Raw genomic sequence first — 13,128 nt, forward strand, 5'->3', positions numbered from 1 at the left:
CTTTTCCCTCTGAGGAATCTTCATAGGTCTGGAATTCTGGGCTGAAAAATGGCACTTTCCTGGACCCGCACATGGAACGCTACGTCCAGCTTTGCGCCCAGGGAAAAGGTGGCAGCCTTGGGCTCTCAGGTGTCCATTTTGGGGCCCCATTAACCCTAGAAAAGGCACAATTGCTTTCTGCCCTGGCACCTTTTCCCTGGGAGAAATCTTCATAGGTCTCGAATTCTGGGATGAGAAACAGCACATTCCTGGACCCGCAAGTGGCACGCACCGTTGAGCTTTGCGCTCAGGGAAAAGGTTGCAGCCTTCAGCTCTCAGGTGTCAATGATGGAGCCCCATTAACCCTAGAAAAAGAACAATCGCTTTCTGTCCTGACACCTTTTCCCAGGGAGGAATCTTCATCGGTCTGGAATTCTGGAATGAGAAACGGCAATTTCCCGGACCTTCACGTAGCACGCATGGTCGAGCTTTGCACCCAGGGTATAGGAGGCAACCTTGGGCTCTCAGGTGCCAATGATGGGGCCCGATTAACCCTAGAAATGGAACAATCGCTTTCTGTCCTGGGAGCCTCTTCCCTGTGAGAAGTCTTCATCCGTCTGGAATTGAGGGCTGAAAAACGGCACTTTTCCAGACAAGAAAGTGGTACGCGCCGTTGATGTTTGCGCCCACGAAAAGGTGGCAGCCTTGAACTCTGAGGTGCCAATGATGGGGCACCATTGACCCGAGAAAAGGACAATTCGATTTCTGACCTGGCACCTTTTCCCTGGGAGGTGTCTTCGTCCGTCTGGAATTCTGGGCTGAAAAATGGCACTTCCCCCGACCCGCAAGTGGCACGCGCCCTCAACATTTGCGCCCAGGCAAAAGGTGGCAGCCTTGGGCTCTCAGGTGCCAATGATGGGGCCCCGTTAACACTAGAAAAATAACACTTGCTTTCTGTCCTGGCACCTTTTCCCAGGGAGGACTCTTCGTTCGTCTGGAAATCTGGGTTCAGAAATGGCACTGCCCCTAACCCGCACAAGGTACATACCGTCGAGCTTTGCGCCCAGGGAAAAGGGGGCAGCCTTGGGCTCTCAGCTGCCAATGATGGTGCCCCATTACCCCTACAAAAGGCACAATGGCTTTCTGTCCTGGCACCTTTTCCCTGGGAGGAATCTTCATCGGTTTGGAATTCTGGTCTGAGAATCAGCACTTTTCTGGACCCGCAAGTGGAACGCACCATCGAGCTTTGCGTCCAGGGAAAAGGTGGCAGTCTTGGGCTCTCAGGTGCCAATGATGGGGCCCCATTACCTTTACAGAAAGCACAATGGCTTTCTGTCCTGGCACCTTTTCCCTGGGAGGAGTCTTCATTGGTCTGGAATTCTGGGCTGTAAAATGGCACTTTCTGGGACCAGCACGTGGCACGCACTGTCGTGCTTTGCGCCCAGGGAAAAGGAGGCAACCTCTGGCTCTCAGATGCCAATGACGGGCCCCCATTAACACTAGAAATGGAACAATCGCTTTCTGTCCTGGGAGCATTTTCCCTGCGAGGAGTCGTCATCCGTCTGGAATCCTGGGCTGAACAAAGCACTTTCTCTGACCTGCACGTGGCAGGCACCATCTAGATTTGCACCCAGGGAAAAGGTGGCAGCCTTGGGCTCTCAGGTGTCAATTTTGGGGCCCCATTGACGCTAGAAAAGGCACAATTGCTTTCTGCCCTGGCACCTTTTCCCTGGGAGAAATCTTCATCGGCCTCGAATTCTGGGATGAGAAACAGCACATTCCTGGACCCGCAAGTGGCACGCACCATTGAGCTTTGCGCTCAGGGAAAAGGTTGCAGCCTTCAGCTCTCAGGTGTCAATGATGGAGCCCCATTAACCCTAGAAAAGGAACAATCGCTTTCTGTCCTGGCACCTTTTCCCAGGGAGGAATCTTCATCGGTCTGGAATTCTGGAATGAGAAACGGCAATTTCCCGGACCCTCACGTAGCACGCATGGTCGAGCTTTGCGCCCAGGGTATAGGAGGCAAGCTTGGGCTCTCAGGTGCCAATGATGGGGCCCGATTAACCCTAGAAATGGAACAATCGCTTTCTATCCTGGGAGCCTCTTCCCTGTGAGGAGTCTTCATCCGTCTGGAATTCAGGGCTGAAAAACGGCACTTTTCCAGACAAGAAAGTGGTACGCGCCGTTGATGTTTGCGCCCACGGAAAAGGTGGCAGCCTTGAACTCTGAGGTGCCAATGATGGGGCACCATTGACCCTAGAAAAGGACAATTCGATTTCTGACCTGGCACCTTTTCCCTGGGAGGTGTCTTCGTCCGTCTGGAATTCTGGGCTTAAAAATGGCACTTCCCCGGACCCGCAAGTGGCACGCGCCGTCGACATTTTCGTCCAGGCAAAAGGTGACAGCCTTGGGCTCTCAGGTGCCAATGATGGGGCCCCGTTAACACTAGAAAAATAACACTTGCTTTCTGTCCTGGCACCTTCTCCCAGGGAGGAATCTTCGTCCGTCTGGAAATCTGGGTTCAGAAATGGCACTGCCCCAAACCCGCACAAGGTACACACCGTCGAGCTTTGCGCCCAGGGAAAAGGGGGCAGCCTTGGGCTCTCAGCTGCCAATGATGGTGCCCCATTACCCCTACAAAAAGCACAATGGCTTTCTGTCCTGGCACCTTTTCCCTGGGAGGAATCTTCATCGGTTTGGAATTCTGGTCTGAGAATCGGCACTTTCCTGGACCCGCAAGTGGAACGCACCATCGAGCTTTGCGTCCAGGGAAAAGGTGGCAGTCTTGGGCTCTCAGGTGCCAATGATGGGGCCCCATTACCTTTACAAAAAGCACAATGGCTTTCTGTCCTGGCACCTTTTCCCTGGGAGGAGTCTTCATTGGTCTGGAATTCTGGGCTGTAAAATGGCACTTTCTGGGACCAGCACGTGGCACGCACTGTCGTGCTTTGCGCCCAGGCAAAAGGAGGCAACCTCTGGCTCTCAGATGCCAATGACGGGCCCCCATTAACACTAGAAATGGAACAATCGCTTTCTGTCCTGGGAGCATTTTCCCTGGGAGGAGTCGTCATCCGTCTGGAATCCTGGGCTGAACAAAGCACTTTCTCTGACCTGCACGTGGCAGGCACCATCTAGCTTTGCGCCCAGGGAAAAGGTGGCAGCCTTGGGCTCTCAGGTGCCAATGATGGGTCCCCGTTAACACTAGATAAATAACGCTTGCTTTCTGTCCTTGCACTTTTTCCCTGGGAGGAATTTTCGTCCGTCTGGAATTCTGGACTGAAAAACGAAACTTCCCCGGACCTGCAAGTGGAACGCACCGTCGAGCTTTGTGCCCAGGCAAAAGGTGGCAGCCTTGGGCTCTCAGGTGCCAATGATGGGGCCCCATTACCCCTAGAAAAAGAACAATCGCTTTCTGTCCTGGCACATTTTCCCTGGGAGGAATCTTCATTGGTCTGGAATTCTGGGCTGAAAACGGCTCTTTCCCTTACCCGCATGTGGCACGCACCGTTGAGCTTTGCGCCCAGGGAAAAGGTGGCAGCCCTGGGCTCTCAGCTGCCAATTTTGGGGCCCCATTAACCCTAGAAAAGGCACAATCGCTTTCTGTCCTGGCACCTTTTCCCAGGGAGAAATCTTCGCTGGCCTGGAATTCTGGGATGAGAAACGGCACATTCCCGGACTTGCAAGTGGCACGCGCCGTCGACATTTGCGCCCAGGGAAAAGGTGGCAGCCTTGGGCTCTCAGGTGCCAAAGATGAGGTCCCATTACCCCTAGAAAAGGCACAATGGCTTTCTGTCCTGACACCTTTTCCCAGAGAGGAATTGACTTCCGTCTGGAATTCTGGGCTGAAAAACGGCCCTTTCCCGGACCCGCACAGGGTATGCACCGTCGAGCTTTGCACCCAGGTGTCGGAGGAGACCCAGGGTTTATACACTGGCAAAAATACTACAAGAGATGGATAGACGAGGACACCGAAGTCGAGGAACCCGGCTCCCCGAATATGGAAGCTCTGCGACAGATTTATAAGGACTCTAATGTTCACACCTTATATGGACACTTCCCCAGCTTGAATGTTATACACCCCAATGTGTCTACCCTGGTTGTTTTTCCCTTGGTAGTTCCTTGTCCGGGTTCCCTCTTCCCACAAAACTCTCCAGGTCGCAGCCCCCTGTCCTGGCCCAACCCGGCCATGGGGGCGGTTGCCGGCGGGGCCGCCCACGGGGCGCCGCTGGAGCCTGGGCGGGGGCTGTCCCTGCCTCGAAGTGCCGGAAGCCCTACGGTAGACTTTCCCCGCCCATCTCATTCTCCCATTGGCCCTTTTGCCGCTCCTCTCCTCCCTCCTTCCCTTCGTTTGCATGCACCCAATGAACTGTGTTACTCCTCCCCATCTCCGCCCCTCTTCCCCGCCTACATCCGGGGAATTCCCATGCTCTCCTCAAAAGCTAGCGCGCGGCAATAAACTTGGCTTTTCCTCGTGGATTCCTGGCAAGTGCGGGCTTGTTCCATTCGGGACGGTCGCCGGGCCGGGGGCGGGAGGAGCCATCCCTCGCTTCTAAGGGGCCTGATCCTAGGGAGCCCTGCTTGTCGCTTTCCTAGCCTGGCTCCTGGAAGCGGAAACCTCTCCACCGTATCGGTGGCTATTTTTAATCCGCTGATAATTGATGCCCCACGCGGTGGTGGTATCCACTACGCCGAAGCAGCATAAGCCGCGGGACGGGTGAGTCCCTCGGTCGTCAGCGGACCTCGGAGGAAGCGATCGGGCAGAGCACCTCGGCATTTCTTCAGCTATCGGCTGCCAATCCCTCTTTGTTTCGACGTGGGACCGAAGGACTGACCCTCAGCCTACCTTTACCCTGGGTAGGTAGCCCTCCGAGCAGACCCTGCTCCCTCTCACCCTTATTTCATTTATTAAAAATGGGGAAAATTCTCTCTAAGAGAGAAAAAGAGACTTACCGCCGCCTGAAGTCCCTTCTAACTCACGCAAACTGTAAAATGGACAAGGCCGCAATAAGATCGTTAATGAAATACATGGCTAAAGAGAACTACTCCCTGCCTTTTCATCTTACTACAACAGAGTGGGACTGTTTTGGACAAAAATTGTGGGCGGCGGCTGACAGAAACGGCAAACAGGCCTCGCATGCATTCGTAGCATGGTCACTGATTCACTCGATCCTAGAAGCAGACCAAGCCGCAGGGATCCAGGGGGCCCCAGGACAGAGTAGCGCAGGGAGTTGCGGTCGAAGCGCGGTACCTGCGTCGCGTTTTCAGGGGCCCCCCTCCACCAATCCACCAGCGAACCTTGGATTTATTGCTAGCACGGTGACGGCCGCCATTGGGGCCTCTCCACGTGCACGTGTTGGGTGCCCACAAGATGGCGATGGAGAGCGTGGTGAAGGGCCACCACAAAATGGAGGTTGGGCGAAGGGGGAGGAAGCAGCCGATGCCCACCCCCTGGGCATGGTGTCAAAAGGGGAGGGGCCGATCTCTGTGGTAGGCGGTCCCTGTGAGCCCTTATGCCACACCCAACTACCTCTTTCCCACAGTGGCCCCGCCCCCTCCCTTTGTCAACATCCGGTCCAAGATGGCAGCGCCCATGGACTAGGCCCAAACCAGAGGCCTACCGGCCTATCGCCAAACAATCCATTTAATCCTTCGTTTAAAGATACGCATAACACCACGGATCTGTCAGTAGTTTGTCATCAACCGTTTCGCCTTTCTCGTATGCAACGTGCTGCCGCACAAGCTAAAGATCTTAGTGATCTGCAAGCAGTGCAAGCTTTTCCAGTATTTTATGACCGTGCCGATAACCCACAATGGGAGCCTTTACCGATTCTTCTAATTAAAGATGCAAAAAAGGCAGTGACAGAGTACGGCCTGTCTTCTGCATATGCTCTGGGTGTTATTGGTGCTCTTTTACAAGCCTTTACATTTACACCAAATGACTTGAAGGACTTGGCCAGGACACTTTTAAATAATATGGAGATAACCATGTTTTTAGATACATGGCATGCCAATGTCCGCAAGTATGCTCACGAGACAGCAGGTAGCACAAACAGAACAGTTCCGGATACAATTGAAATGCTTTTTGGGATTGGAAAATGGGCGTTTAATGCTGAACAAGTAAAAATAGATCCACAGGACTTGCTCACCCATGGACCGGGAGTACCTGGATTACCGGAGATATTGTTACCAACGTAGATTGTCTCCATCAAAACACCAAAAAAGCCATCATGCAAAAGAGAAGGACAATGATCTTGCTTAAATCCTGTTTGGAATGCACAAGTCTTCTGTTGAGAATTTTTTTCTTTATATGTTCATATTGTAACTGTGTTCTAATTATGTTTTGCAGATCTCTGAACAACATAATCATTTACATGGGCCATAAATGGGTGTACTAGGAATGCATTTAAGTCTGTGAGTGTGATTGCATGAATGTGGTGGCCACCAGTGTGAATGAGATAGTTAGTGTGAAGTATAGATGTATCCCTACACTTATTATATTTATCACCCCTGTGTGAATGTTATGGTTTTCCTAGAGGTGCTCTCTGATGCCCACATGCATTTCACTGAACTTTACCCATCTAAAGTCAATTAGTAATTCTACATTTTCTTTATTATCAATACTTCTTGAACATAATTTACCGTTGCCTAAATCAAGTATTTATATCTCATTTTAATTGTACTAACATTTACTTTACATGCATTTGAGTTCTTTTTATTGACAGCCTTTTGGTTAGAGTAAAGATTTAATAAAATAAAGTGTTAGCAGGTCAGAAGACGGTCTGTGAAAGGGTAGAAGAACGGTTGTTTGTGTAGGGTAAGATAAGGATGGCCAGTGCAAGTATAGGTTGGAGAGAGGAGCAGGAGAAAGAACCTGAGAGGTAGAAAAAGAAAGGAGAAAAAAAGAAAAAGAAGGGATATAGATTTGATGAAAATGTTAATGATAAGAAGTGTTAAAAGGTTATGAAGAGAAGAACATATCTGAAGAGTGACAGCTATCATTAGAGTTTCATTTACATGTATTGCCTTTTATCGGGAATTTAAGTCGGAATCTGCAGTGTTTCTTTACATATTGTTAATTTTTTAATGTATAAGTTAATGCCTCATGTAATTTTATTTAAAACTGATTACTTTTTCAAGACTACAATGATTTGTAAACCCAGTTTCTGCCCCAGTTTATTCCAGTTAAGGACATTGCTTAATTGTTGCTGTATTTTTTCTTGTATGTTTAAGTCTTTTCAAAGATTTAAAGCTTTTCAAGCTCCTCGTGCCTACCCGGCATTAAAAGATAAAAAAGGAGGAGATGTCGGAGGAGACCCAGGGTTTATACACTGGCAAAAATACTACAAGAGATGGATAGACGAGGACACCGAAGTCGAGGAACCCGGCTCCCCGAATATGGAAGCTCTGCGACAGATTTATAAGGACTCTAATGTTCACACCTTATATGGACACTTCCCCAGCTTGAATGTTATACACCCCAATGTGTCTACCCTGGTTGTTTTTCCCTTGGTAGTTCCTTGTCCGGGTTCCCTCTTCCCACAAAACTCTCCAGGTCGCAGCCCCCTGTCCTGGCCCAACCCGGCCATGGGGGCGGTTGCCGGCGGGGCCGCCCACGGGGCGCCGCTGGAGCCTGGGCGGGGGCTGTCCCTGCCTCGAAGTGCCGGAAGCCCTACGGTAGACTTTCCCCGCCCATCTCATTCTCCCATTGGCCCTTTTGCCGCTCCTCCCCTCCCTCCTTCCCTTCGTTTGCATGCACCCAATGAACTGTGTTACTCCTCCCCATCTCCGCCCCTCTTCCCCGCCTACATCCGGGGAATTCCCATGCTCTCCTCAAAAGCTAGTGCACGGCAATAAACTTGGCTTTTCCTCGTGGATTCCTGGCAAGTGCGGGCTTGTTCCGTTCGGGACGGTCGCCGGGCCGGGGGCGGGAGGAACCATCCCTCGCTTCTAAGGGGCCTGATCCTAGGGAGCCCTGCTTGTCGCTTTCCTAGCCTGGCTCCTGGAAGCGGAAACCTCTCCACCGTATCAGTGGGATATTTTTAATCCGCTGAAACCCAGGGAAAAGGTGGCAGCCTTGGGCTCTCAGGTGCCAATGATGGGGCCCAATTAGCATTACAAAATACACAATGGCTTTGTCTCCTGGTACCTTTTCCCTCTGAGGAATCTTCATAGGTCTGGAATTCTGGGCTGAAAAATGGCACTTTCCCGGACCCGCACGTGGAACGCTCCGTCGAGCTTTGCGCCCAGGGAAAAGGTGGCAGCCTTGGGCTCTCAGCTGTCAATTTTGGGGCCCCATTAACCCTACAAAAGGCACAATGGCTTTCTGTCCAGGCACCTTTTCCCTGGGAGAAATCTTCATCGGCCTCGGATTCTGGGATGAGAAACAGCACATTCCTGGACCGGCAAGTGGCACGCACCGTCGAGCTTTGCGCTCAGGGAAAAGGTTGCAGCCTTCGGCTCTCAGGTGTCAATGATGGAGCCCCATTAACCCTAGAAAAGGAACAATCGCTTTCTGTCCTGACACCTTTTCCCAGGGAGGAATCTTCATCGGTCTGGAATTCTGGAATGAGAAACGGCAATTTCCCGGACCCTCACGTAGCACGCATGGTCGAGCTTTGCGCCCAGGGTATAGGAGGCAACCTTGGGCTCTCAGGTGCCAATGATGGAGCCCGATTAACCCTAGAAATGGAACAATCGCTTTCTGTCCTGGGAGCCTCTTCCCTGTGAGGAGTCTTCATCCGTCTGGAATTGAGGACTGAATAACGGCACTTTCCCGGACAAGAAAGTGGTACGCGCCGTTGATGTTTGCGCCCACGGAAAAGGTGGCAGCCTTGAACTCTGAGGTGCCAATGATGGGGCACCATTGACCCTAGAAAAGGACAATTCGATTTCTGACATGGCACCTTTTCCCTGGGAGGTGTCTTTGTCCGTCTGGAATTCTGGGCTGAAAAATGGCACTTCCCTGGACCCGCAAGTGGCACGCGCCGTCGACATTTGCGCCCAGGCAAAAGGTAGCAGCCTTGGGCTCTCAGGTGCCAATGATGGGGCCCCGATAACACTAGAAAAATAACACTTGCTTTCTGTCCTGGCACCTTTTCCCAGGGAGGAATCTTCGTTCGTCTGGAAATCTGGGTTCAGAAATGGCACTGCCCCAAACCCGCACAAGGTACACACCGTCGAGCTTTGCGCCCAGGGAAAAGGGGGCAGCCTTGGGCTCTCAGGTGCCAATGATGGTGCCCCATTACCCCTACAAAAGACACAATGGCTTTCTGTCCTGGCACCTTTTCCCTGGGAGGAATCTTCATCGGCTTGGAATTCTGGTCTGAGAATTGGCACTTTCCTGGACCCGCAAGTGGAACGCACCATCGAGCTTTGCGTCCAGGGAAAAGGTGGCAGTCTTGGGCTCTCAGGTGCCAATGATGGGGCCCCATTACCTTTACAAAAAACACAATGGATTTCTGTCCTGGCACCTTTTCCCTGGGAGGAGTCTTCATTGGTCTGGAATTCTGGGCTGTAAAATGGCACTTTCTGGGACCAGCACGTGGCACACACTGTCGTGCTTTGCGCCCAGGGAAAAGGAGGCAAGCTCTGGCTCTCAGATGCCAATGACGGGCCCCCATTAACACTAGAAATGGAACAATCGCTTTCTGTCCTGGGAGCCTTTTCCCTGGGAGGAGTCGTCATCCGTCTGGAATCCTGGGCTGAACAAAGCACTTTCTCTGACCTGCACGTGGTAGGCACCATCTAGCTTTGTCCCCAGGGAAAAGGTGGCAGCCCTGGGCTCTAAGGTGCCAACGATGGGTCCCCGTTAACACTAGATAAATAACAATTGCTTTCTGTACTACACCTTTTCCCAGGGAGGAATTTTCGTCCGTCTGGAATTCTGGACTGAAAAACGGAACTTCCCTGGACCTGCAAGTGGAACGCACTGTCGAGCTTTGTGCCCAGGCAAAAGGTGGCAGCCTTGGGCTCTCAGGTGCCAATGATGGGGCCCCATTACCCCTAGAAAAAGAACAATCGCTTTCTGTCCTGGCACATTTTTCCTGGGAGGAATCTTCATTGGTCTGGAATTCTGGGCTGAAAACGGCTCTTTCCCTTACCCGCATGTGGCACGCTCCGTCGAGCTTTGCGCCCATGGAAAAGGTGGCAGCCTTGGGCTCTCAGGTGTCAATTTTGGGGCCCCATTAACTCTAGAAAAGGCACAATTGCTTTCTGTCCTGGCACCTTTTCCCTGGGAGAAATCTTCATCGGCCTCGAATTCTGGGATGAGAAACAGCACATTCCTGGACCCGCAAGTGGCACGCACCATTGAGCTTTGCGCTCAGGGAAAAGGTTGCAGCCTTCGGCTCTCAGGTGTCAATGATGGAGCCCCATTAACCCTAGAAAAGGAACAAACGCTTTCTGTCCTGACACCTTTTCCCAGGGAGGAATCTTCATCGGTCTGGAATTCTGGAATGAGAAACGGCAATTTCCCGGACCCTCACGCAGCACGCATGGTCGAGCTTTGCGCCCAGGGTATAGGAGGCGACCTTGGGCTCTCAGGTGCCAATGATGGGGCCCGATTAACCCTAGAAATGGAACAATTGCTTTCTTTCCTGGAAGCCTCTTCCCTGTGAGGAGTCTTCATCCGTCTGGAATTGAGGGCTGAAAAATGGCACTTTCCCGGACAAGAAAGTGGTACGTGCCGTTGATGTTTGCGCCCACGGAAAAGGTGGCAGCCTTGAACTCTGAGGTGCCAATGATGGGGCACCATTGACCCTAGAAAAGGACAATTCGATTTCTGACCTGGCACCTTTTCCCTGGGAGGTGTCTTCGTCCGTCTGGAATTCTGGACTGAAAAACGGCACTTCCCCGGACCTGAAAGTGGAACGCACCGTCGAGCTTTGTGCCCAGGCAAAAGGTGGCAGCCTTGGGCTCTCAGGTGCCAATGATGGGGCCCCGTTAACACTAGAAAAAAACCAATCGCTTTGTGTCCTGGCACCTTTTCCCAGGAAGGAATCTTCGTCCGTCTGGAAATCTGGGTTCAGAAATGGCACTGCCCCAAACCCGCACAAGGTACACACCGTCGAGCTTTGCGCCCAGGGAAAAGGGGGCAGCCTTGGGCTCTCAGCTGCCAATGATGGTGCCCCATTACCCCTACAAAAGGCACAATGGCTTTCTGTCCTGGCACCTTTTCCCAGAGAGGAATCTTCATCAGTTTGGAATTCTGGTCTGAGAATGGGCACTTTCCTGGACCCGCTAGTGGAACGCACCATTGAGCTTTGCGTCCAGGGGAAAGGTGGCAGTCTTGGGTTCTCAGGTGCCAATGATGGGACCCCATAACCTTTACAAAAAGCACAATGGTTTCTGTCCTGGCACCTTCTCCCTGGGAGGAGTCTTCATTGGTCTGGAATTCTGGGCTGTAAAATGGCACTTTCTGGGACCAGCACAGGGCACGCACTGTCGTGCTTTGCGCCCAGGGAAAAGGAGGCAACCTCTGGCTCTCAGATGCCAATGACGGGCCCCCATTAACACTAGAAATGGAACAATCGCTTTCTGTCTTGGGAGCCTTTTCCCTGGGAGGAGTCGTCATCCGTCTGGAATCCTGGGCTGAACAAAGCACTTTCTCTGACCTGCACGTGGCAGGCACCATCTAGCTTTGCGCCCAGGGAAAAGGTGGCAGCCTTGGGCTCTCAGGTGCCAACAATGGGTCCCCGTTAAAACTAGATAAATAACAATCGCTTTCTGTCCTGGCACCTTTTCCCAGAGAGGAATCGACTTCCGTCTGGAATTCTGGACTGAAAAACGGCCCTTTCCTGGACCCGCACAGGGTATGCACCGTCGAGCTTTGCACCCAGGGAAAAGGTGGCAGCCTTGGGCTCTCAGGTGCCAATGATGGGGCCCAATTAGCATTACAAAGTACACAATGGCTTTGTCTCCTGGTACCTTTTCCCTCTGAGGAATCTTCATAGGTCTGGAATTGTGGGCTGAAAAATGGCACTTTCCCGGACCTGCAAGTGGAATGCACCGTCGAGCTTTGTGCCCAGGCAAAAGGTGGCAGCCTTGGGCTCTCAAATGACAATGATGGGGCCCCATTACCCCTAGAAAAAGAACAATTGCTTTCTGTCCAGGCACATTTTCCCAGGAAGGAATCTTCATTGGTCTGGAATTCTGGGCTGAAAACGGCTATTTCCCTTTCCCACCTGTGGCACGCACCGTCGAGGTTTGCGCCCAGGGAAAAGGTGGCAGCCCTGGGCTCTCAGCTGCCAGTTTTGGGGCCCCATTAACCCTAGAAAAGGCACAGTCGCTTTCTGTCCTGGCACCTTTTCCCAGGGAGAAATCTTCGCTGGCCTGGAATTCTGGGATGAGAAACGGCACATTCCCGGACTTGCAAGTGGCAAGCGCCGTCGACATTTGCGCCCAGGGAAAAGGTGGCAGGCTTGGGCTCTCAGGTGCCAAAGATGAGGTCCCATTACCTCTAGAAAAGGCACAATGGCTTTCTGTCCTGACACCTTTTCCCAGAGAGGAATCGACTTTCGTCTGGAATTCTGGGCTGAAAAACGGCCCTTTCCCGGACCCGCACAGGGTATGCACCGTCGAGGTTTGCACCCAGGGAAAAGGTGGCAGCCTTGGGCTCTCAGGTGTCAATTTTGGGGCCCCATTAACCCTAGAAAAGGCACAATTGCTTTCTGTCCAGGCACCTTTTCCCTGGGAGAAATCTTCATCGGCCTCGATTTCTGGGATGAGAAACAGCACATTCCTGGACCCGCAAGTGGCACGCACCGTCGAGCTTTGCGCTCAGGGAAATGGTTGCAGCCTTGGGCTCTCAGGTGTCAATGATGGAGCCCCATTAACCCTAGAAAAGGAACAATCGCTTTCTGTCCTGACACCTTTTCCCAGGGAGGAATCTTCATCGGTCTGGAATTCTGGAATGAGAAACGGCAATTTCCCGGACCCTCACGTAGCACGCATGGTCGAGCTTTGCGCCCAGGGTATAGGAGGCAACCTTGGGCTCTCAGGTGCCAATGATGGAGCCCAATTAACCCTAAAAATGGAACAATCGCTTTCTTTCCTGGGAGCCTCTTCCCTGTGAGGAGTCTTCATCCGTCTGGAATTCAGGGCTGAAAAACGGCACTTTCCCGGACAAGAAAGTGGTACGTGCCGTTGATG

Source organism: Pithys albifrons, chromosome 23 (genome assembly GCF_047495875.1).
Source record: "Pithys albifrons albifrons isolate INPA30051 chromosome 23, PitAlb_v1, whole genome shotgun sequence".
NCBI classification, from domain to species: Eukaryota; Metazoa; Chordata; class Aves; order Passeriformes; family Thamnophilidae; genus Pithys; species Pithys albifrons.